Source organism: Canis aureus, chromosome 23 (genome assembly GCF_053574225.1).
Source record: "Canis aureus isolate CA01 chromosome 23, VMU_Caureus_v.1.0, whole genome shotgun sequence".
NCBI classification, from domain to species: domain Eukaryota; kingdom Metazoa; phylum Chordata; class Mammalia; order Carnivora; family Canidae; genus Canis; species Canis aureus.
Genome location: NC_135633.1, coordinates 36,043,072 through 36,069,278, shown reverse-complemented (window position 1 = coordinate 36,069,278; position 26,207 = coordinate 36,043,072). Strand labels below are relative to the sequence as shown.

The 26,207-nt window shown below is 39.9% G+C and overlaps 1 protein-coding gene across 33 annotated transcripts in view; it reads left to right on the top strand.

Moving 5' to 3' along the window:
* The window catches only part of DLG2 (discs large MAGUK scaffold protein 2), a 1,979,996-nt gene that overhangs the window by 1,761,352 nt on the left and 192,437 nt on the right, over positions 1-26,207 (top strand). The window contains exon 1 of one of the 33 annotated variants that reach the window (XM_077867283.1): positions 15,351-15,599. The exons of the other annotated variants lie outside the window; for them this stretch is intronic. The gene's annotated coding sequence lies outside the window, so the exon portion shown is untranslated. Of the gene's footprint in view, positions 1-15,350; positions 15,600-26,207 lie in introns of those variants that run through there. 33 annotated transcript variants of the gene reach the window in all.

Here is a 26,207-nt window from a genome sequence, read left to right as displayed (position 1 = left end):
AGCTGGATCAGCTCTGGGCCTCTCTGTTGAGGAGAAAATATCACAATGTGATGCATGTTTTTTTTTTTTTTCTTTTTTAATCCCACTAGCATTGTTAGAACCTTTAATTTTTGTCAAAGTTTATTATATATGTTACCTCATTTGTCAAGTCAGCACCTTTTCCCAGCAGGCTGCTGGTGGAATTCTCTTTTCATAACCCTAATTCATAACACTCCATATCTTTCTAAGCAAGACCATTTCCAGTTATGGCCTTTCTGGCCTGGTATTTAGAAACCATTTATTTTATTTAAGGGGTTGGGAGTTATTTCCCTTAAAGAGGGCTTCCAAAACTGAACTCACCCTGGCTTAAAGAACCAAGTGTGGTCAATCTAAGCCTCTTAAAGCCAATTAGATGCCATTTGCTTCCCAAGACTTTGGGGATATAGACCTGCTACTTAGAAACCTTCTTTGAATTAGTATTACAACAAGCCAGTGGCCTGTGGTTGATTAATTACTTGTGACTCCTCACATAAAAGTAATTTTTCTTGAGTGAATTCTTTGGATAATTAAATGTCAAGTATGTGTTATTATTTAGAGCTAACTTTATTTTCTTTCTTTAACAAATGGTAACAGTAGTAACAAAAGCGATATTGTTCATCTCAATTGAACTTTATTGAGCACCTACTATATGCTAGGTGCTGTTCAAGGTACTTTGGATTGCATAGTAGAAAGAATAGAACCCAACTTTTTCTTATTTCTCCTCCCACAATTCAAAATGTTATGAACATTGAACTGTGATTCCTTTGAGGGTGAAGAGCATGTCTTGTTCTTATATAGAACACCTGATAATAGGACCTCATCAAAGGCCTTCTTTGTTTAAAGTGAATGACTTCTTGCTTCATCTGCTTTCATAAAGGTAACTATTAGTAGTCTTGGATCACAGAAAGGAGCATTCATACATCTGTTTGCTGTGACAAAGATCAAAGATGGACATTTGATAAGAGTCTCTATCTCTGGGCTCCCACAGTGCTTTGCAACTCTCTAAGAGCAGTATCACTTCATCCATTTGTAACTGTGAGCTCCTTCATGTCAGGGACCCCATTCTATTCCTTTTTTTCCTTACTGTGTTGGATGTAATACTCTGCACATAGGCATTTAGTCAGTATTTGTTAAACTGAATTAATCACAGGCTGCTTCATTTCCCTCCCAGAGAGCAGAGACCACATCTTGGTCACTTCCACTTCCATCTTGTCTGTATCTGCATTGTGGTGCACATTCTGCATCTAAAGCATGATCAGCAAATCAGACTTCAAGTTTCGTCTTTCCTTTTGTTGAGTTTCTGATACTACCATTTTGCTTCTTTATAGTGAGACCCCCAAAAGTATGTATCAAGGAATGGGTGCCTTCCCTAACTCATTGACTTACCCAAGGAATGAATAATAGGAACCAAATACATAAATAAAGTACCTTCTCATCTACAACTGTAAAATGTCTCCCTCTCACCTGATAAATTGGGAAACAAGGTCCAAAAAGGGAAGGACTCGTGTAAGGTCACATGGAGGGATTATACCTAAGCTGGAACCAGAACCCAGAATTCATTAGTTCCCGCCCAAATTTCTATTTTCTTACCATCTGCCCTCTTTCCCTTTGTTTACATCCCCACTGTGGCTGCTGAGACCAGGCCCTCCTGGACTGCTGCACTCGCCTGCCTCCTGACTCTTCCCTGCTGCCAGCCTCAACACCTCCAGCCCAGCCTCCACATGGTTGCCACGGTGATCTTCTAAAGTACAAATCAGACCTTGCTTACTCTGTTGTTTAAAGCCAGTTAGATGTTCCCAACATGTGTGAGATAGAGTCCATGCTTTCACCTGACCCACAGGGCACTGCAGGATCTCCTCCTGAACCCAGGCCTGCCTCTCATTTCTCTCCCCAGGAGCCTATTTCCCAACTGCATTCAAGTGTCTACAGGGACATTGACCATGGCTGCTCCCAATCTTCCTGCTCTCTCTGCCCAGACCATCTCAACCCATCTTCTTGGTGGACGGCAGCTTCTAGTATCTTCTACACAAATGGACGGGGGGTTCCTTTACTGAACTGCCATCTCTGTCCTCTCCCCTCCCCACCCCACACTCTCTTGTTCTTTAGAGCTGATCACTAAACACCTCATGTGTTTAGTGTACCTCATGTACTCCCTTCTACCCTAATGGCTATAACACTTCTTTCACTTACTTTTTGAATACATTTCTCTCTTGGGAGGCCATGAACTCCTTAAGGACAGGGGCTAAGTCTTATTGATATTTGTGTTCCCAGAACCTGGCAGTAGGTCAGGCATATAATAGACACTCCATTACACAGCTGCTGACTCTCTGGAATAAATATAACTTCCATAACCCTTCACAGTGAATTAACTCAACTTATGGTTTTCTTTAAATTAAGCTTCACATGGGATGATAGTTGAATTATGTAAGACTTAAAGGAAGGAGAATATATTTAAAGAAAAGCAACACTTGAAAATGCCTTGCTTTTATAGGTGGCAAACAAATATTTCATAGCAACCGTGGGATAATGTATCAGCATATTGGTAATACAGAGTGGCCAGAGGGCCCTGAGTGGCTCTGTGGAGCTGTTCGTAACTGCCTCCCCACTGCTTCTCTTTCCAGTCCCCAGTTTACTGAAAAAAAGTCAGTGTGGTTACCTGTTCAGTGGAGGGACCTTGGGTCACATTCAGATCTTTCATCAGGGAATAGATTTTCAGCTACTTTTCCAGCTCAATTGTTAAACTCATTCTGCCTGATTTACCAATTGCTGAATTGTTCATTTGTTTATTTATTTATGCTGCGAGTCCCCTGGGCTTCAGAACTAGTTTCAAAATGCTACTGCTCCATCTGGTTTAAATAGAGCATACTAAGAAGAAATGAGAGAAACAATGGGACTGTGAGGTTGAGGGGATAAAAAGGAACTGCCTGGCAAACAGGAAGCAGAGAGAAATTCAGATTCTTTTTTCTTTATGATTTTGTGCTGGGCAAGGGAAGCTATTTTCAGCAAGAAGACTTGCTTTCTATCTGGAAGTTCATACTTCTACCTGCAATGATCTGATGTTCAAAATCTATGAGGTCTGAGTCCATGAATGACTTTATGAATCATGTTTAGGCAGGCTAGTCTCGGGAGCCCGGGACAATAGCCTTTGTTCTTCCGGTTTCCTGTCTGTGTCATTATTCTCTCGGGCCCTTCATATGCCTGAGTGCAAGCAGCCTTGTAGGACAGTCTGCATGTGGAGTGAGCAAGGGTAGGCATCTTGGCTTGGGCATCCTGTATTCTCCAGCTGAAGGGCTATTCCCCTTGGTGAAGGCATCTCATTTGCACAGAGCCAGGAAGGAGATGGTAGAGATGTGAGCTTCAGGGACCTTTCAGGTCCCAGTTAAAGTCCCAGCTTTGTTACTGACAAGACTGAATGAGCGGGGAGATTCTGCTTTGAGTAACATACCTGAGCCTCAGTTTCCTCATCTCATAAGAGGGGCTAATTTTTTATGACACTCATACAAGAAGCTTATTCAGAAGATAAAACAAGCTTTATGAAATAACTTCATAGTAAATACTCTGGAGTCATTCACTCTTTTTATAAGATCTGAATGGACTTTCACTTTACACAACCACTGGTTTTCAGTGTCCCCCTGTGAGAAAGTGTTGGAAGGAAGGCATCGTTGGCCCCATTTGACAGAGAAACCTGAAACCCCTCCCTCCCTCTGCGGTAATCAGTCCCTCCCCACTCTGTCACCTTTTGCTTGTGGTTGCATATCCTCTGTTCACCTTCTCTACAGCATGACTCAGAGTGTTTCCTTCTGACAGCCAATCTTCTGAACGAGAGACAATAACAATCAAATGTTTTGCCGTTACTCACCAGGAGAGCTGATAGCTCTCTTTGCTTTCCACATTTAGAAAATGAAGGCTACTGCTTTAGAACGCACTGAACAAGGATGGTACATGATCTGATTGGGTCACAATATTTGATTTATATTGTTTGCCCTTTTCATCAAGGAAGAAGAGGATGGGGTACAGGTCCTCGATGAAGGAGAGCAGGACAGAAGTGCCGAGTGGCAGGCATAGGACTGACTGAGTTTTCTCCACACCCTACTGATGCTCATGGTCTGACTACATGTGCCTGCTCTTCATTTGGCCCATCCTGAGAGGACTGGAGGGCAGAACTAGGACTCAGAGTTTCCCTAAGTTGTGAAAGCTCTTTAGAAGCTGTATACCCTCCTCAGACTGCCCAATGACTATTTGACAATATGGAAGGAATGGCTGTATTTGCCAGACCTTTGCTGTATGCCCTCAGGACCCCAGACCTAGCATGATCAGCCAATCCATAGTCAATTTATTTCAGATGATTTGGAAGAGTTAAAATTTTAACAGTAATATATTAGTTACAATACTAGCTCTTGTAACAATAAAATCTCAAAATGAATAATGGTTTAAACACAACAGAAGTTTCTTTTCTTTTTCATGAATTCCAAAACTCGTTTTAACTTTTCTCTGGGCAGTGGTTCAGAGACTTACTCTATGCTGTGTGTGGCTCTTCTCTCTTTCACATGTGGCTTCCAAGATCAAGGATTCATTTGCATTGAGCTGGTGGGAGAGAAAGAGGATCTGAAGGTTTTCAAGGGGAATGTTTCTATGGGCCAGGCCCTTTCCATTTCATTGGCCAGAACTCACATTCCCTTGGCTACAGCTCAGCCGACTGCACTTAACTTCTAGGTGGGGTCTAGTTTTGTGCTCCAGGAGAAGAGGAATGCTTTTGGTGAACTAGTTAGCCTCTGCCTCCAAACAATAATGACAGAAACTAACATTTATAAAGCATTTGCTTTGTGCCAGGCATTGTGTTGGCACTTTATCTACATTATTTTCAAATTTCATATACCATATACTCACCAATTTAAAGTATACCATTGTGCAACCATCACCACAATCAATTTTCAGTCATTTTCAACACCCTAGGAAGAAGCCCATATCCATTAGCAATCTGTCCTCACTTCCTCCCAATCCCCTCCCCAACCCCTAGGCAACCACTAGTTGACTTTCTCTCTAAATACACTTGCCTATTCTGAACATATCATATAAACAGAATACCTCCATTCTTCTATATAATCCTCGCAACGACCCTACAAGGTGGGCACATTGTTATTCCCATTTTACAGATTAATAGGAGATCAGGTTGCCTAAATGATTTGCTAATAAGTTTAAAACCTGTCCCTCACTGAATGCCATAATACTGGGCTATATCCCAAGTATAAAAGAATAATCATGCCATGAATTGGAGGGAAGGATTGGAAGGAGTGTTTGTTTGCTTGCTTTTAATGACTATCATGGCAAAAAGCTGACTTCTTCCTGGATGGCTCCTTTACTGAAGTGACAGGCATTTAGGAGTCAAAGAGCTCGAGATTGAAGCCCAGACCTATCACTTTACCAGTGTATACAGATACATGCTCCTTAATTCCTCTTGAGTCTTAGTGTTTTTATCTTTCAAACAGGAAGAATGTATCTCTGTTTGCTGGGAGAATTCAGTGAGATTAACCTATGTGAAAGCTGTTCCCACAACTTTAATTCAATTGATGCCTTGCCAGTGTTAGTTGTTCCTGCTTGGAAATGAGATTCTGGCTATAATTGGGCAGCCACAGAAATTATGTTAATGTATCTGGGCCTCCAGGATACTGTCCAGGAAGAAGTTATTGCGACTTGCGTTTTATAGTATCCAGACTACAACCCAGGAGTAGCTGAGACCCTAGGAGGATCTGGCACAATGAGGGTTAAAAAAATGGGACATATTCTCCAGGATAGAAAAACAATGTGTAGAGTCTCATCTGTCAACTTCTGATCTCAGCTGGGCAGAGCCGCTTGTTATAGGCACCTGGAAAGAACCAGCTGAGCCAGTGTAAGTTGGAAGTTCCTTGGGAAAGAAGATAAGCTGGCTGAGTTTCTGTAGGCAAAGAGCCAGTAATGAGGTTTCCAGCTTTCCATCACATGCCCTTTTCATCTCTCTCAGCTCAGCCAGGGACAGCAAAGCCTCATACTCGGGGACCGAGTGTATATTTGAGAGACTCAAGAACGTAGTTTTCAAGGAGTGAATTGTGCTTTTGTTCCATTGAGCCATTCCCCACTCTACCCTGTCCTTAGCTGTCACAGTATTAAAATCTAGGCATAGAAGCACAGAGAAGACAGTGGGGAGGTTATATTGGTGGGGGCTGGCTCAGTCATATAGCCAGAGGAGATCATCAAACAGAAAAGGCCTTAACTCTAGGTACGATTGTGGATATATTTCAGCCTTAAAAATATGCCCTAGAAGCCTCTGGTTCTGCCATTTCCTCATTGCACGGACAAGTGACTTATTTTCTCCGAGCCTCCATTCAGCATAGGTTGTTATCTGGACAACCATGCAAGCTGCAACCTACGTAGTGCCAGGTGGTTCCATTCATATACACTGGGGGTCAGCATATTGTAAACATGTAAAGGGCCAGATACTAAATATCTTAGGTTTTAAGAGCCATATGGTCTCTAGTCAACTCTGCTATTGTCATGTAAAAGCAGCCATAGATAGTACATAAACGAATGGATGTGGCTATGTTCCAATAAAACTTTATTTATGGGCATTGAAATTTGAATACTGTATAATTTTCATGTGCCTCAAAGCATTATTTTCCTTTGATTTTTTTTTTCAGCCAATTAAAATGTGAAAACCATTCTTGGCTTACAGAGTATACAAAGCCAGACAGTGGGCCAGGTTTGGTCTACAGACTATGGTTTGCAGACTCCCAACATACACTAAAATATGTTTATTACCCTCCAGAGAGATGCAGTGTGGTGCTCTGATTATTGTAAGAGCGAAATAAGAAAATACATCCAAAGTCATTAGCATAGTATCTGCCCCTTATAAGTGCTCAGGAAATAGTCATTATTACTATTAGTCCCTTAAAAATGGAATCTGTTTACTCTCTACTTATCACGGACATTTGGAAAGGGAGGCAGTTACATTTGGTTGCTTAAAGTTTTTACTGTTTTGAACTTTTACTATTATTAAAATATATATTAAAAATATAAACACGGGGATCCCTGGGTGGTTCAGTGGTTTAGCGCCTGCCTTTGGCCCAGGGAGTGATCCTGGAGACCCGGGATCGAGTCCCACGTCGGGCTCCCTGCATGGAGCCTGCTTCTCCCTCTGCCTATGTCTCTGCCTCTCTCTCTCTCTCTCTCTCTCTGTGTCTCTCATGAATAAATAAAATCTAAATAAATAAATAAATACATACATACATACAAACACTAGTTTGGACAGGTAGTGAGTGGCATTAGTAGGCCACACAATTTTGGTCTTTTCTTTTCTTCCTACTGTCCCAGTGTTGCCTCTTCAATTTCTAGATGTGTCTTTAGTACTTGGTCTGTGCTGCTAGGTACTCCATGAAAAATGAGATTAGATCCTCTCTCTCTAGGAGCATTTAGTATTCTCCAAAGTGAGTATGTATATCCTAAGAGTATGTGAGATGACAGCCCTTCTCTTTATATAAATTTTTCATCTCGGCCTTTAAAGTTCTATTCTCATATAGGTTTTATAATGTACATACTATGCCATAGCACTGTGGGTGTACATTCCTACAGTTTATAAATGTATAAATATTTAGATAATGAGGGTATGTGCTCAAAAAATTTTAAATGATGATGTCAGCAATCAAACTTTTAAGACATCTGGTCTAGGAGGGAGTAAAAAGTATCCCAGTGGGAAACAAGAGTTGGTATGAGTGACGGAGGTTCTTATTCACAATAACACAAGTGTTTTTAAGATTAAGATTAAATTAAGATTTGCTCTAGTACCTATTGTGTGCCAGGTAGGTAGCAAGACATTTTACATTTTTAATTTACATAATAACAAACAGCTATATGAAATAGATTCTACTATCCCCATTTTATAGATGATGAACCAAAAGTCAATTTGGAGAAGCTAAACAACTTGCAAAGGTCAGCTTGCAATCAGAACTAACTATGAAGATTTTATTTATTTATTCCTGAGAGACACAGAGAGAGAGAGAGAGAGAAAGAAAGGCAGAGATACAGGGAGTGGGAGACGCAGGCTCCATGCAGGGAGCCTGACATGGGACTCGATCCCGGATCTCCAGGATCACACCCTGGGCTGAAGGCAGCGCTAAACTGCTGAGCCACCTGGGCTGCCCAGGACTGTCTTAACTGTAAAGCATGACATTTTCCACTTCAGGCTTCATTGCATTGAAGAAGTTCATGAAAAAGGAATGATCATTCTTTGGCATTCCTAAACTCTGAACTTAGTCGTTTTCCCATTACATGTTCTTAGGTTATTGAGTAGTAAATGAATAAAATTCCCCCTAGAGATCCATGATCAACTTCTTGCCCTCACCCCCACCCAGGACCTTTGCCTATCACATGCTTCTCACTCTGATTGGATATCTCCTTCTTAATTGGCTATCTCCTAGTTATTCATCAAGATTCAGCTGAGACAACACCAAGAAGCCTTCTTGACTTTACTTCCCCCCCACACAAAACTAAATTGTATGCCTTTCCTCAAGGCATCTATAGAATTTTAATGAAGACCTTAATAAAATACACTATGCATTGTGTAGTTAGTTAGCTATTATCTGCTCATTATTCCCTAGAATGGAAGTACAGGGAACAGAAAATCTGACCTCGATTGTATTGTTCTTCTGGCATCCAACATAATAGTACAGTGCCTGCAACATACTAGGTCCTTTATAAATCCTCATGGAATGAAGGAATTCCTTCTTCATTGACTTGGAGTCTGACATAACTTTGCCAAAGAAATGGGTTAAAGTTTGTCTTTACCAAAGTTTCCCAGGCTAGGACAAATTGGTGGATATAAATTAGAAGATAAGGGACCAGATGAAAAATACAAAGAAAGCAATCCTTTCATATGTATGAAGGCTTTTCCCTTCTGAGTTTCTCAGAAACTAAAGAGGATGCACAGACTTAAATCAATAAAATTTATATTAAAATGTATCTGACTTATCAATACATACCAATTTATATATGTGTGTGCATGTAGACATATATATGTTCATGTGTGTGCACATGTATAAGCCCACACATATGAGCATGAATTCATAAAAATAGACAACCACAATTTTTATAAGTTGTCTATTGGATCACAGAATGTCCATCAAAAGGATAAAGTTTATTAAAACTCTCTCCAGGTTGGCTGTTCTTGCAGAGTCATCCAGTTGCTTTAAATCTCCTTTGGTCATAAAGCTATATCCCTCTTTACCTCATTCTTTAAAGGGAACTAGCATTACTGAGAGCTTTTTCAATGTTATAGACATTCAACAGAGGTGATCTCATTTAATCTTCAGATGTTTGCACAAACCCATAGACCCTGAACCCAAAGAAAATAGATCAAATCAAAAGCAAATCAAGAATTTTACTGAAATAGAAAATGCTCGCTAAGAAAGCAGGAAGAAGGGAGAGAAGATAAAGTCTGAATTATGTTAATTTTAGTTACAAATGAATATTGTTAAATTCACTTATACAAATTTGTTGCTTGGGATTATATCAAATTAATTAATTGGTAATAAGGTGAGACAGTGTGACCATTAGCACAGAACTGTTTTTATCAGAACAGGGAGGAGTCTTTTCAATTGATCAAGAGAAAAACTTTCTTCCCATCACCAAATGTTGCCACATATGAAGGGCTTTCTTACTTGTTGAAAGGGGACAGCATTGGAACAGTTGTCACCAGACTTTTATAATTCATAGACCAGAAACATTTCAGAACAAACTTTTATAGGCCAACAGAATTGCCAGCTTATCTTGCCAATAAAATGAAGAACATGGAAAAAACAAACAGGATTTAAAAACTAAGATCTATTCTCACCATCATTTCAGAAATAAAAAGACAATAGCAAAAACGATAGGAAGAAAAACAAATAGTAGGAAGGACATAATCTTATAATAAGGGAAGGTCATTTTGGCTTGGTGAAAATCACCACACCCTGCTAACTCTTTTCATTCTGCCCTGGAGAGGAGGGTCAGGGATCAGCCTCTAGGGACCATTGCTTCTGCTATACATAGGTTTGAAGTTATGCACATCCTGATTTAAATTCAGGCCCTACAAATTCCTAGCTGTGATACCTGAAGCAGGTAACTCCACTTTCCTGAGCTGTGATTTCCTCCCATGTCAGATGAGGGCTATACCTGACTGGCTGTATTGATTTTCTAGGGTTGCTGTAACAAAATATTACAGTCTAGATAACTTACAACATCAGAAATGTATTGTCTCTGATTCCAGAAATTCTGGATCCCAGAAGTCGAAAATCAAGTGTCAGCAGAGCCATGCTCCTGCTGCAGGTACTAGAAAAGGATTTGTTTCAGGCCTCTCTCCTAGCTTCTGGGAGTTCCTTGGCTTTTAGCAGCATGACTCCAGACACACACCTGTGTCCAAATGTCCCTCTTTTATAAGGACACTGGTCTCATTGCATTAGAGACCCACTCTTCTCCAGTAGGACGACTTCTTAACTAAGTATATCTGACACAGTCCTTCTTTCAAATATTTGCGTCATGCTCTGAGGTATTGGGGGATTACAAGTTAACTCATAGCACTGACCAATCTCATAGAATTGTATCAAAGCCATTCACAGGAAAGGCTGAATACTTTGTAAAAGACCAGAGCAATATACGGGTTTGTTTTTTTCTAAGAAAGATTATAATTGAGGAATTTAGGATTTAGTAATTTAGTAAGCAATTTACACAAGGATGTATAAGAAATAGTGAAGATAGGACTTTGAACACATCCGTGTAGTAAATATTTTAAATACCTATTACATGGCAGGCTCTGTTCTAGTGCTAGAAACTCAGCCTTGAACAAAATAAACAAGGTCCCTGAACTCATGGATCTTACATTCTAGTGGGGGCAAATAAATGTTAATGAAATAAACAAGTAAATATATAGCATGCACTGGAGTATAAATAAAAATAAAATCCAATAAGGGAGTAGCAAATAACAAGGGAATGGAAGATGCTGTTCTATATAGGATGTCAAAGAATTCTTCTTTGATGAGACATGTTAGCAGAATCTTTCCTGACTGCAGTAAAGGAGCCAGTTGTAAGTGAAAGGGGAGCCACTGAAGGGTGGTAAACAGGGAGGGTGGCGGGAGGGTCTCATTTTTGTTTTAGAAGAATCACTCTGGTGGCTGTCTGGACAGTAATTTGTAGCAAGGCAAAAGTCGAAGTAAAGATATCAGTTAGGAGGTGATTGCAGAGATCTATGTGAGAGTTGATAGTGGTATAAACTGGGAATAAGGGCAGAGATGGAGGAAAGATTTGAGATATATTTGGAAGACACAATTAACAGCATTTGCTGATGAATAAGATGTGGGATATAAGATAAAAAGAAGAGTAAAGAATGATTCCCAGGTTTTTGGTCAGAGCAACTAGATGAATGATTATGCCGTTTATTGAGACATATGGGGGTACACCATATTTGGAAGAAGAAGCCACAATTTGGTTTGGGACATTTTAAATATGAAAAGCCTATCTGACAGTTGAATGGAGATTCTTAGATGTGGTATGCAAAGGGGTGTAAAAATCTGGAGTTTAGGGCACACGTTGGGACTAGGGATAGGTAGTCTTTAGATGGCATTTAAGCCCTGACTGGATGTTGCGGCCTAGCTAGTGAGTGGAACTAGAGAGGTCTAAAGATGAGCCCCGGGGCACTATGAATATGGAAGATCAGGAGAAGGACCCAGCAGGAGAGACTTAGTAGGATGGGTTAATGAGAAAAGTGGGAAACCAAGGGGGTCTCAGGAGCTAAGTAAGGAACAGAGTTGATTCAGGGAAGTTGTAACTAATTCTGCCAAAGGGCTGGAAAGAGATCGAGTACACAGATCTACACTGGCCATTGGTTTTGTTACTGTACATGTCATAACCTGCCTAATAAAAGCAACTCTGGTGGTATTTTTGAGAGTAAGTTAGTTAAGGAGAAAATAGAATATGAGGAAGTAAAAACAATGAGAACAGACCCTTATGTTTTATGTTATCGGCTACCACAATTTCTTAGAAGCAGTGGAGGTAACAGTTCAGAGAGTAGGCTCTGCAGTCATAGACTTTGGCCATTTTTCTGAGTGTGCCATTTGTTACCAAGTCACCTAACCTCTTTAGCCACAGTGTCCTTTTGTACAAAGTAGACATAATAGTATAATCATTTGAAAATACTGTGAGGGTTAAATGAGATAAGTAAGTAAAGTTTAATACATTGTTAGCCAATAATAAGTGCTCGATAAATATTACAACTTTTACAAATGTCAGCAAAGTACTGGTATAGTTTCAAGGCTGTATATAGTTTGTAATGTCTGGGAGCAATTGGTAGCATAAGGGGATAATTATGACAATACATGTTATGAGGGCACCCGAGTGGATCAGTCGGTTAAGCATCTGCCTTTGGCTCAGTTCATGATCCCAGGGTGCTGGGATCCTGCACTGGGCTCCCTGATAGCACAGAGTCTGATTCTCCTTCTGTCTTTCCCTTGCTCATGCTATCTCTCTCTCTCTCGCTCACTCTCGCTCTCTCAAGTAAGTAAATAAAATCTTAAAAAAAAAGAATACATATTATGATTCTCCTTGATATGAGAACAGAGCAGTATAACGGAAAAACCATAAACACTAATCTATATTAATTTTTCACGGGGTGTGTCAAGGCGGAACAGCCAGGCAGTACAGGGGAACAGACAGAGAAGAAATGGCTCTGGCAGAAATTTTGGGGGATCATGGCAGAGCAAGGATCTAGAAATCATGGAAAGACTTAGAACAGACCAAGCCTTGTCAAGCATATGGTAGATAACCCACATATCAATATATAGGAAATAACCTCTCAAGCATAGTTTTCACTTCTCTTCGCTGCACATGGTATTTATACCCGGCCTTTCTAACCATTTAGAAATTCAAGTCCCTCTCTCTCCCTCTCTCCCAACCCCCAATTACATTGCCTACCTCAGCTCTACAGGGCCTAGTGTTAAGTATAGTCATGGAAGAGAAGGGCATCTCATCCATGCATGTTCCAGACCCCCTAGTAAGATGCATATAGGGAAAAGTAAACAAGGAGGGGGTAGTCCATATGTAAACAAATTAACTTGGCCACTGAGCCATTCTCTAGAAACACAAAGCTAAGACAAATCTCTCCTGTTTTAACCTGCATAGCCTGCATCACCTTGTCCCGTGGAGGGCTACCACTGCTGTTGCTCAAGGAATGTTGATCACATACATTGAAGATAGCAGTTTCTTAAATGGATGGATGACTTCATCAGATTCAGAGCACACAGGTGGCCAAATGCTAGGGTATACTGACTTAGGACAGCAGTTTGTAGTAAAACCTTCGAGAAAGAGATATCTGTCTCCTTGCCTGGCACACCTTAACTCCATGGCAGTAATGTATAGCTGTGTGCAAAAATTCACTGTCATGATGAACTTTGTGACAGGTGTTTATTTGAAACAGGTGAAGTAAACCTAGTTGGTCTCACTGTGAACAGCAAACCACTGTAGATATGCTTTCCTGAGCTGGTGAGTTCATCTGACTAATGGTGGAAATGAAGTAGGTAGAAGCTCCTGAGCTGAACAAGCAACCCAGAGCAGAGCCCTGAAGCTTATCATTCTCTGGCAGAGAGCCCATGTATTCCTGGTGACAGCAGTCTAGATGATGGACGTTTCTGAGGCTTCGCCCCTTCTTCATAGGCAGGCAGATGGGAAGACTTCTTGGCAAACACCAACTGACATTTTAAATGACAATTTAAAGGGAAAGTGAGGTAGAAATCCATTTCCCAAAAGAAATATGCCAAGAAAGATAGCAGTTTAGGAAAATATGTCAGGCACTATACTTTCTTGATACGGTTTACTTAATCTTGCAAGGTAGGTATTAGCAAACCCATTGTATAGATAAAGCAACCCATTTTACGGTGAGTTCGTTGCAAAACCAGGGTTTGTTTATTTTTAAGATTTTTATTTATTTATTTATGAGAGACATAGAAAGAGAGGCAGAGACACAGGCAGAGGGAGAAACAGGCTCCCTACTGGGAGCCTGATGTGGGACTCAATCCCAGGACCCCAGGATCGCAACCTGAGCCAAAGGCAGATGCTCAACCACTGAGCCACCCAGGTGCCCAAAACCAGGGTTTAAGCACAGGTCTGTTTGGTTCCAAAACCTGTGATCTTTTCCTAATTTCTACTAAAGGCCATAGTAAATAAATCTGCTCACGTTGCTCATCTGCCTCTGACAGTTAAATAGGAAACACTGCTTGGGAAAGGATGATATGTCTTAGAGTGTGAGTTTCGAAACCGAGTTGCCTGGAGTCAATTCCCGCCCTGCCACTGAGCAGCTGTGATCCTGCTCGGATTTGTTAACCTCTCTGAATCTCAGTTTTCTCATCTGCCATATGTTGTTCATGATAGATAATACCTACGTCATAGGGGTGTTTGAAGATTAAATGAGTCTAGGCACCTAGAACTGCCTAGCACTGCCTGGCACTTGAGAAGTGCTCACCAGTGGCTATTCTTATTATCAAACACATCTTCTAGCGTTGATATTCAATGAACACAAAGAGGTAGTACTGAGCGTGTCAGAGAGGAAGCGAAAAGCTCAGGCCCCGCTCTGCTTCTCCATGCAGCCTGCCTGTTAATGATTTGGGATCAGTCAATGATACTGATTTCTGCATGTTTTCTCATATTCAGGGTTTTCATGCTCTAGAGGCAGCATAGTAGGATAGAAAGAACAACACTGTTCTTGACATCGGGAGACCTGGATTTGGGTTCAAGCTCAAATCACACTTGGAAACTGTGGGACCTGGGCAAGTCCCCTTATCTTTCTTGCAAGGGGTTCCTCACCTGCACAGTGAACAGGCTGAAATCCCTAATCACCGGGGGTCCTTGAACCCCTGGATTTTGGTGAATATCGAACAAAGTCACTTAACTTCCCTGAGCCCTGCCGGCTCATTTATATTGTAGCGCTACACCTCTCCTGGTTGCCGAGAGGCTCAGAGAGAGTGGAAGTGTCTGGTACGCTGTGACATGCTCTGCGAACAAGAGGGCTGATCCTTACAGAACAACTATGATGAGAATTAACCCTGAGTACTATGGCCCGCTGTGCATATGTTTGAGATGCTGGGGCTTTTTGCATTTTGCCATCTCTGCCTGCCCCCCACTGGGTTGGGTGGATCCACCTTAACAAGGTGTGGGGGAACACAAGTGGAGGGTGGGGGTGCAGTGCTGATGGTGGGAAAGCATCTTATTGGTTAATGCTGGTACATCCCCAGCACCAATTACTGTCACTGCTCCTAAAGCTGATATATTTATCAGGATGAGTTACAAGGAAATATATGTACCCAGGGAACGAGAATGCTGCATGGTCACCCCCTGTGATGTAAAATATAAGAGTCTAGGAGGGGCTGTTTTATAATTCATCAGGTTTCGCTAGTGAGTTCCGTCGGAGTCTTAGTTATAAAGGCAAGTGTGAACCGGACGGCAGACAGGAGAACCTGGCACCAAGGAGACGGAGAAGCTGCCTGTGGTGCCTCCTGCCTCCTCCCTGCTTTGTTCCAATAATTTTGCGCTCGGTAAGTTCCCTGGCTTTGCAGCTAATCGTTGTTGTTGAATGAGCTTGGCAAATGAATCTGTAGTTTGGAATATGCACTTGCTGTCAGAAGAGTGTGTCAGTGTTTGGGCTTCTGACAAATTCCACAGTTCCCTTTAATGAGCAAAATAGCTTAAAAGATGAAACAAAACCCGGCAAATCAATTATTCACCTTGATCCTTGGAAGGCTGCTTTCTTTGGTTGCTAAAGTTTCTCAGGTTTCATTCTGTCAGTCTCATTTGTTGGAGGAGCTTTGAAAAGAACAAGTCTCTTTGTCACGAAATTGTTTTTCTTAGCTGCCAAAAGGAGGTATGTACAGGGTGGTTCGTCCATCCCCGCCCCCAGCTCACTCTCCCCAGCAATCGGTAAATCTTAAAACAGACCGTTTGCCTGGTAACCAGCTCCAGCAGAGCTGAACCTGTGCAAGGCAAGATTCAAATTGCAATCTTTTGTGTGAACAGAACTGAGGGGCTGTGAATAATTGTCATTGTGGAGATTATTGTGAAACTCGGGGTGGTGGTGGTCCTGCATTTTGCCGGGATGGGATCAGCATCGGAGGAGGCTTGCATTTGGCATGCCTGTTGATGATGTGGAAAGGGAATGAAAGAAAAGCCAGCTTCCTATGGAAAGAGCTGTGCAACACCCCCGTAGGACAAACAAATGCACACGGCATGACTATTGAATTTGCGTAACTTGTAATTGTTTTCTCTAGTTTCCCATTCCCGTTAAGAATTACCTGAAGCTGATTTTGATGCTCATCTGGGTATGCTCCAGGTCCTCGCCCTGGCGAGAGGCAGGGTGAGCACTAACTCCTGGCCAGCTAGCCATAGGAAGTCATTTCCTCCCCAGAAGGAAAGAAGTGAAAGCTGTACCTTCCCGGACTCCTTTCTGCTGTCTTCTTTTGCCTCTGTCCAAATCTCATGGAAACCAACAGCTTGACGTACTTTTTTTTTTTTTTTCAGTAGCAGATTTAACTGTGGTGTCATATGGCATATTATATATGGAGAGGAATAGCAAGACATTTTTCTGAATGTTTAAGTGTGTCTGGCTTGTTGACATTTGCTTTATTTCTTTCACCAGCAAGGAACTACTGCCTTCTGGACCTATAAATGTCTGTCTGTCCAAAGTGTTTACCTTACGCATAATTGTACTTTCTCCTTAGTCGTAGAATATATAGATCCGATGAGAATATGCTCTTTATCCTCAAGGAAACAACTTACTTTCGCATCTCTTTGAAAAGAATGGATGCATTTATTTTTCACTGAAGACTTAGCTTGCTCTTTGCTTTTTCCTGATAAAAATTTTGGTCATCAGTACCACTATGCTTCCGATAAAGTTCTTTCTCCTTTCCTAGTATACTTTCTGATTGCGCCAAAACTTGGCAGATTTGGAATATGGAATATATCTTTTTCCAGGAACACATTTTTCAGGCATATTTCTCTTGTCCATAAATAGCTTTTCCATATTTTCCATTTCTCTGAAGAAGTTCTGTTTAAAAGACCAGAGGAGTGATGTATTGTGGTTGGCACTTAGGGGTGTGTAACCTGAGACTTGGTTTCTAATCTACAACCAGCTGCCCCACATGGGGTCTGTAAAATGTCTTTTCATCTTATGTTCAGCTCAAAGCCTCTGGGCCCCAGCCCAAATTTGCTACCCAAAGGTAGCAAATTCAGCAGATCATTGCAGGTATAAACAAACATCTGCATCTGATGGTCTGACCAGCCTGTGAGGCTTTGTAAAGCTCAGGACATTCAGCCGAAGGTTCTTAAAAACTGTTAATGGATTTTAATGCCAAGAACAATATAGCTGTAAAGTATCTTTGCCATGTATTGTATGTCGGATTTTATTGTGCCACATTTTTTAAAAATCTCATGCCAGAGCCCATGGTTTATTTTGTGGCACTGAGTTTTGATTCAGCATGGTTTTATCGAGAAATAAACCAATGTACCAAGCTCAAGAAACTGAGTTTCTTCCTATTTGGTGGTGGTTTTTTCATCTTCTCCACCCACCAAGAATAAGATCTATTTATAGCAACAAAAGAAAATTTAGCATGAGTTATTCTCAATTAAATTTACAGCAAGACAAACGTGAACTGTGACAAGAACCTTCTGAGAAGCACATACACACAAAAACATGTCTCTCAACAAAGGATTAAGAGCCAAAGAGGCATTAACATTTTGCCTACGTGACATATATCATTCTCTTTGAGAGAGGTTGGGAAGGGTGAAAGGGGGAGAGGTTTAAAGGAGCTGCTCAGAGCCTGGCTTCAGCTGTATGAGAATGAAAAGGGCAGGGGTTTTGTGTGGCTATGATCCAAGCCTCACTCTCCTTACCTGTCAAGTGGGAGAGGGGAAAGCTAGGAAGATTACACCAGACAGGTGTTGTATGTCAAGCAAGTGGTATACTGTGTGGCACAAAGGGGACCCAATAAAAGGTGGTCATTAATTTTGTAAAATATGTTAACAAAATCTGATGTTGGTTTTGAAGGAACCGTACACAGTAAAATAAAATTTTTTCTTGTTAGTAAGATATAGTCCTTAGAGCTAGATAATTTGTTTTTGTTTTTGTTTTGGAAATCTAGTAAAGATGGAGTTACTACCTTTCAGGTTACTTTTAACTAATTTTTAGAATGGCATCCAAAGTCCTTATATTATTCAGAGAACAAACTCGATTTCAAATGGGCAGCGTGGAAACAAACTGATGCCAAAAACTACAGGATAGCCTTCTAAGTTTTTTGCTCAATGATGATTAGGTCAGAATTCCAGCCCTGGCACTGCATTAAAATACCTGATTATTATAGTAAATATCATGTATTAAGTCCCATGCAGAGTACTGAATGTCTTGCCTTTATTTTCTCATTTAGTCCTCATCACTATCCTACCAAGTAGGTTCTCTTTTGCTTTCCATTATCAGATGAGGAAATGAAATTGGAGAAAATCTCATTAAATACTACTAATTTAAATTGGTGTATGGCAGCACCAGAATTGGAACTCATAGCTGTCTGACTAGAATCTACACTGCAACTACCATGTTGGAAATAGGATTTACCCAGTTCTATGTGGTTCCATTTTGGAAATTTTGCCCTATGTCTGCTTTGATTCTTCTCCTCACATATTAAACCTCTATTATTTGGGGTGGGGGTGTGGAAAAAAAAAGAATTTTGAAGATTTCCTTTTCTTTTGCTCTTTATTTTGGTCTATTCAAATCAAGATCACATTTTCCTGAGCTCTCTTTACAATTCTCACCAAAATATAAAACTTAGTATAAAAACATACAAAAATTTAGAAGATGGTAAATCTACCAAATTCAAGATAAGATCTAAAAGTTTACCCAGAATTACTAATGCCCTTTGACCTGGGCAACCTTCCCCTTACCTCAGGTTTTACAGGGGTCTATTGCCAGGAGGGGGGACCATTTGGATCTTGCTCTCTAGACCATATTCTGGATAAATAGGGCCTCAGAATTTCTTCCCCAAACACTCCTGAGCCTAATTGCAGGAGTTGTACTGTGTGCTTACCCCTTGGGTATTCAGTAAAACCAATCTGTTTGCCTGGGAGTGAAGGATGAGGCTAGAGGTTGGGGATTTGTTGATCAGAGCTTGGGCTCATGAGTTGAGATGTTCACACATCTACATAAAAGTTGTTTCATGGGGCAGGAAGAAAATGGCAAAGAAGAGGGGCTGGCCTAGGTCTGGGGGCCTTTACTTGTGTTCTTGCTCTGACTCCCCAAAATGTTAGGGACAGCCCTACTCTGTGCTGAAGAATATTTGCTTATATTTCAGGAGACTGAAGCTAAATTTCCAGTGGGTTGGTTTTATGAGGCTTTTGTTTGTTTTTGTTTTTTTGACCTGTTTCCCATTAAGCCAAAAGAAATCATTTGAACAAGAAAGTGCTCAAAGCTATGAAAACCTGCAACTAAAAGTTTTTCAGGTTCCATTTTGGAATTGATAGCAACATGATTGAGGCTAGACACTGGCCTTTCTTCCAGCTCACAAGCACTGACTGACTTTAGAAGGTGACTGTGGTAGGGTCAGCTGGATTAAAATTCTCTGCCATCTATCTTTTATGCCATTTGAAAATATAGTTGCTCAGAGAGACTTTTGTTAATTTCAGGTACTCTTTTCTTATCTGTAGTTTTAAATTGCGGTTGTAACCCTCAGCACAGCCTTACAGGCCATTTTGAAAAGCAGCAGTGGCAGCGAATGGCTTTGTATGGCCTTCAATCATTATCATAGCCCCTTCTTCTATCCAGGCCACATGCTCCCAATGGTTCCTTTTCATTTTCTCTTCTATTGGATACAAAGACCCACCTAAGAAGAACTAACAGCCAGAAGTTCCAGGCAAAATCTCTGACTATTAAGAATCTTGAGGATTTAAGATTGTTTTTTTTTTCTTTTTAATGCAGTGGAAGCTATTATGCAGTGAACAGAGTGATTTTTGGTTTTGTTTTTGTTATTCTTCATAAAGTAGCTTCTGGATGGAAAGGCAGGATACATCTTGAGAAGTATTCCTTACTACCAAATTTTACAACCTTGCTTTTCTTAGCTATAAAGCAAGTATAGTATTAACTGTCTCAAGACTGTTGGGAAGATGTAAACTCATTTACATGTTTATTCATATCCCAGTAAAGAGCTATTCCCTCATCCATGTGGAAACATCTGATACATCAGATACTTAGCACATAGTGTGACTACATTAAATGTTCACTCAATCTGAAAATTCAGCAGTTAGGGGTGTCTGAGTGGTTCAGTCTGAGATTCTGACTCTTGATTTTGGCTCAGGTCGTAGTGTCAGGGTCATGGGATTGAGCTCCGCATGAGGCTGTACACTCAGTACAGAGTCTGCTTGTCTTTCTCCCTCTGCTCTCTCTTTCTTTTTTTCAAATAAATAAACAAAATCAAAAAAAAAGAAAGAAAGAAAGAAAGAAAGAAAGAAAGAAAGAAAGAAAGAAAGAAAGAAAGAAAATACTCCAGTTAAACTGATAACTCTATGATGACCAACGGGTGTCCCACATTTATTTTGCCTAGCAGAGGTGGTAGTAGGAATGGTCCAGGAAGCTAAAACGCAAACAAAACAGGATAAAACAAAATCTATCATTTTAACCTCTATGTTGAAAACTCCTGGTAGTAAACATGTTGGTGGTACTAATCCCATTGATTTTTAGTTTCTTTTTAATGCTCTTTGTATCTTTTGAAATGTTGTAATGAGCATGCATTGTTTATACAATTAGGAGGAAAAAGGAGAAAAAATAATTTTTAGGGAATTGAATTAAAGTAGGAAATGATTAAGATTAGATTATCTGGAAGATATCTAACTTTATGGGAAAGTCAAGTCAAATATAAAATAATATTCAAAATACTTGGGAAAGAGATATTTTCTGGTCTGAATAATCCAGACTAGCTTACTTTATTTATTTGTTTGTTTTTTATCTTTTATTAATCATTTATTAAGCATAGATGAGTGCCAGATATTCTGCAAGTGATAAGATTGCAAAGATGAAAAATTATAATCTTTGAACTCAAGGATTATATAACCCAAAGAAAATGAAGATATGAGCCCACAATTCAAACACAGTATGATTTTCACTGTGCTATAAAAGGGACACATAAGGTTTCTCTCTGGTGCTAGTAACAGAATCCATGACTCAAGTTGACTTGTTCAGCAGGGGATGCATTGGTAACTGTATCAATAAAGCCAACTTTAAGAAGTCTGATCCTATGGCTCGTGAGGGAGTCAAGAAATTCATTTCTTTTGGTTTTGTCTTTTTTTTTTTTTTTCTTTTTTTTTTTTTTTTTTTGGTATTAGCTGCATCGTAAGACTAACTCCCCTCGTCGTTCCAGGACAGTCGTCAATGACTCTGGGCAACTTATTTTCTTAGTCATATCTAACCAGAAAGAGATTCTGAGAATGGTCCCTAAAATTCACTTCGAATGGCTTACCCATGAACATAAAACCAAGTCACTAGCTGCATTTAGGAGCTTAGTCAAGATAAAGACAACTTCCTCACAACCTTCTGAGTTCCCAAACAAAATTTGGCACTTGTCTCTATTAGGAGAGGATGGTGGTGGTGATGGACCCTGGCTCATCCAACATCCAACAGCCATCTCAAATTTGTGATATGTGAATCACATAATGTAAAACATTCACTGGAATTAATATGTAACATAATGGAAAGAAGGCCCAGCATATGATGGTGCATGTCCTTAGACTGGCTTCTATGTTTAGTAGGGATTTGCCAAGGGATAATAAACAGAGAAAGACTTCAAGGTAGAGGAAAAAAGCTCTCTGCAGTAACAACTAACCAGGTAATTGTTCAACTCCTGCTTATCTTTATATTGGCACTACTGCAAAAATTACCAGCCAGAAGCCATCTGCCTGGTGGTATAATTAACAGAAAACCTAACATATCAGTTTCACCAAAACCTGCTGTTGGATGATGGCAGTTGGATTTTAAGATAAACTACAGTCAAATGTTCTTATTTTTTACAGCGTGACTATAGATTTGGTCAATTTAGTGTGAACCTTCAAATTTATGTCCCTGGCTTGAAACTACAGTACTTTAGAGCTAGACCATACCTTTGTTTTTTTTTCTTTTCCTCCCTTTTTGCTTCTGATGAAACTTGTTCAAGGTTAATGACTCACCCATTGCCTCAAATTTCTGTGGATTTTGATATCATGAAATTTGCGATGCTAAAAAATGGGGGTACTTTTGACAAAAATTTGTTTACCAGTTGTATATATGTCACATTGAGAATGAGATAGACTGAAATAAAATATTTGTTAGTCAAATGTCAATGCTCTGTAGCAAAATTAGACTTTGGTGACTGTGTGATTCACAGTTTATGTAATTTATCAGTCCTTCAGTTCTTCAGCCTTAGGCAATAAGGCTTTACTTGAGGAAGTAAAATATTTCCTGAATAAGATTGTAGTGGATGGGCTTGGTAATAGTTTGCACTAAAACTCCTGGATCTAGATTCAATTAACTGTGTTTGGATTGTTTTCCAGCTTTGCAGTCTAGAAGAGGAAGTGACAGGACTTAATTACTTTCTATAGGAAGTATACTCATACTATTCATGATTTTTCTGGCATCCAAATGTAATCATAAAACATTATTTTTAACTCATGAAGCTTGTCTCAATACTGTCAACCTGCCTACCTAATGAGCTTGCATCTAAATATTCATTGGTCTAGCTTCTTTCCAAAGAACGCTCAATAATGGGAGGGAGCACACAGAATCTAAGTATATTTCCTTGGGCCATTTGCTTCTGGTATAGTAAATCTGCAAAAAAAAAACAAAAAAAAAAAACCTTGCAGCCGGTCATGTTCCAGTGGCCCTGACCCAGCTGTGTCAGTGAGAAACTTAAGACATACTCAGAAAACATACTTGAGTTAGAGAAGACTGCGGTAGCCACACAGGAAATGCTCCACAGGGCACTGGTTTCTTCCTCTTTAGATTAGACAGCTTTTCAGTATAGAGGAAGAAGCAACTAAAAGTAGTGGAAGGATGACGGATAATGTTGATTTAAAAGCACGTATGTCGGGACGCCTGGGTGTCTTAACTGGTTGAGCATCTGCCTTTGGCTCGGTCATGATCCTGGGATCCCAGGATAGAGTCCCGCATCGGGCTCCCCTCAAGAAGAGAGCTCCCCTGCTTCTCCCTCTGCCTATCTCTCTCTCACTGTGTCTCTCGTGGATAAATAAATAAAATCTTTGAAAGGAAAAAAAGTATATATGTCACCGAAATATTAAAAAATGTCATTATCCCATGATAAAACTTCCTTCCCCATAGCACAAACCAGATAAACTCTCTTCTATTTTATTTTGAGGTTTCATTGTACGAGTAGAGAAATAGCAAGAGAAACTGGTTTTTGGCTAAATTGCTTACCTTATCAGTAATTGTTTTGAGGTTCTGACAAATAGGGGGTGCCAAAGAGGTATCAGAGACCAGTACTGATATTCATGCTACATACAGTATTCTTGGTTCTTAAACCACCGAAATACTTACATTCCTGTTGGTAAATAGCTTCTACTCAGGGCCCTGTGAGTGTCTCCCTCCCAACTCTTTTAGACCATTCCTCATTCCAGTCTCTTTCACACATCTCCATGACAGAGCAGCTAAGAAGCTCATTAATTAACTAAAGAGTCACTAAGGAGTTAATGCCTGGCATAGCTGGTTGTTAAATATTTTGATATCACTGCTATATGAGACCCCTCTTATTTTTAAAAAAATTCTGGCTGCAGTTGAGAGTAACATTCAGACACAGAAAGAACATATAATTTAGTGCCAAGATGTTTAAGACAGCCCTGTGTGATTTTTTTTTAAGAGTAATAAAGGATATATTATTTGAGATTGTCTTGAAAAATTGGTCAGGGATTTGGATAAGGCTGGAAGGGCAAGAGCAGAACCTACAATTTACTTATTTATTTATTTAACCAGTAATGACTACATTCCCCATTTGTTTGCTACCACATTATCTTGTTTACCTCTCATGATAGCACTATGAAAAGAGAGGAGAAAATAAGCCTGGATCATGTAGCTAGAAGGTATTGGAAACCCTATGTATTATCCATTCTTACCCGTTATATGCAAGACTTCATATTGGATGCTAGGATGGTAAGCACGAAGGTTTATTTTTTTACTTTTTTTTTAACAAATTTATTTATTTATTTATTTATTTATTTATTTATTTATTTTTATTTATTTATTTATGATAGTCACACAGAGAGAGAGAGAGAGAGAGAGAGGCAGAGACACAGGCAGAGGGAGGAGCAGGTTCCATGCACCGGGAGCCCGATGTGGGATTCGATCCCGGGTCTCCAGGATCGCGCCCTGGGCCAAAGACAGGCGCTAAACCGCTGCGCCACCCAGGGATCCCTATTTTTTTACTTTTAAGGACCGAAAGCAAACCTAAGGAAATATCGACAGCCTTTAAGCGAATGAGTGTTCCTGGGTCTTTTGCAATCAAGAATATCATTTTAAAATATGACTGGGTAATACATTTTTATACTGCCAGCTTCTGTTGCTCCAATAGCAGTATAAAAAGTAGAAATGTAAGCCATGGGGAACTAGCTAACCTCATTATAATTTGATTATCTAATCTTTCAATATTAGTCTTATAAATTTTCCATAGCATAGGAACATTAGAAAAAGCAATAAAGCATACAGGCTAAATATTTAGTCTATTGACAAAGTTTTGCTTTCCATCTTTAAGTGAAAACTGAAAGGACAAAACTATTTGTTAATGATTTTATAGCAAATTTTGTAATTCTGCTTTCCAGTTTATGCCTTATACAACAATGAGCTTGTACCTGCTGCATTATTTGAGAAAATGTACATTTATGGGCCAGAGTATAGCATCACCTCCTTTCTTCCAATGTCACAGTGAGTTTCTTAAAATCAAGGATTTGATTTCATTAATCTTTGTGTGCCCAGCAACCAGCATGGTTAACTGATAGATACTAGGCAGCACATTCTCCAAAGAAGGATGAAGGCAATGTGAAATTGAAAAGCTGAGCCTGGAAGATGATGCAGGAATTTACTACGTATGCAGACAGAGGCATTGTAAGGAGATAATGCATACTGAGAAGTGTTTCCAAAATAGTACTGGTCACAGAGTTTGTAAGTTTAAGGAAAGGAAGGAAGGCTTCAATGTCTTTGCAGTGTTTTTTGCTCCTGGCAGCCTATTTTTCTGGACTTCTTTTCCTACTCCCCTCTCTTTTGTCTTATCCCTGACTCTTCTTTTAAAATTCAGACTTCTTTGGCATGCCTGGGTGGCACAGTCCGTTAAGCTCCAAGTCTTGGTTTCAGTTTAAGTTGTGATCTCAGGGTCCTGGGTTTGAGCCCCACATTGGTCTCCACATTCAGCATGCAGTCTGCTGGAGATTATCTCTCCCTCTACCCCTCCTGCTCATGCTAGCTCTCTCTCTCTCTCTCTCTCTCTCTCTCTCTCTCATAGCCTCTCTCTCTCTCTCTCAAATATTTAAAAAATAAAAAATAAAATAAAATTCAGAATTCTTCAACAAATAAGAAAGATGGGCAGCCCGGGTGGCTCAGCGGTTTACCGCCGCTTTCAGCCCAGGGCCTGATCCTGGAGACCTGGGATCGAGTCCCATATCAGGCTCCCTGCATGGAGCCTGCTTCTCCCTCTACCTGTGCCTCTGCCTCTCTCTCTCCCTCTCTCTCTCTCTCTCTCATGAATAAATAAATAAAATCTTTTTTAAAAAAATAAGAAAGAAAAAATGGCAGAGCTCATAAAGGACAGACACATCAACTAATTGTAATCAGTATGAACTTTATTGGATCCATATTCAAACAAACCATAAAAAAGTTCATGGCATTTATGAGACAGAGATTTGAATATCAACTGGATATTCGATGATAAGTTATTGGTAATATTTTAGATGTGATAATGTTATTGTGGTGATTTTTAAAATAAGTCCTTATCTTTTAGAGATACATACTGACATATTCATAGATGAAATCATTTTTATCAGAATAATACAGGAGGAGGAAAATGAATAGGGATATAGATAAAATAAATCCACAAGGCATTATTCATGTTTTTTTTTTTTTCTCAACTTCCTAGAAGACG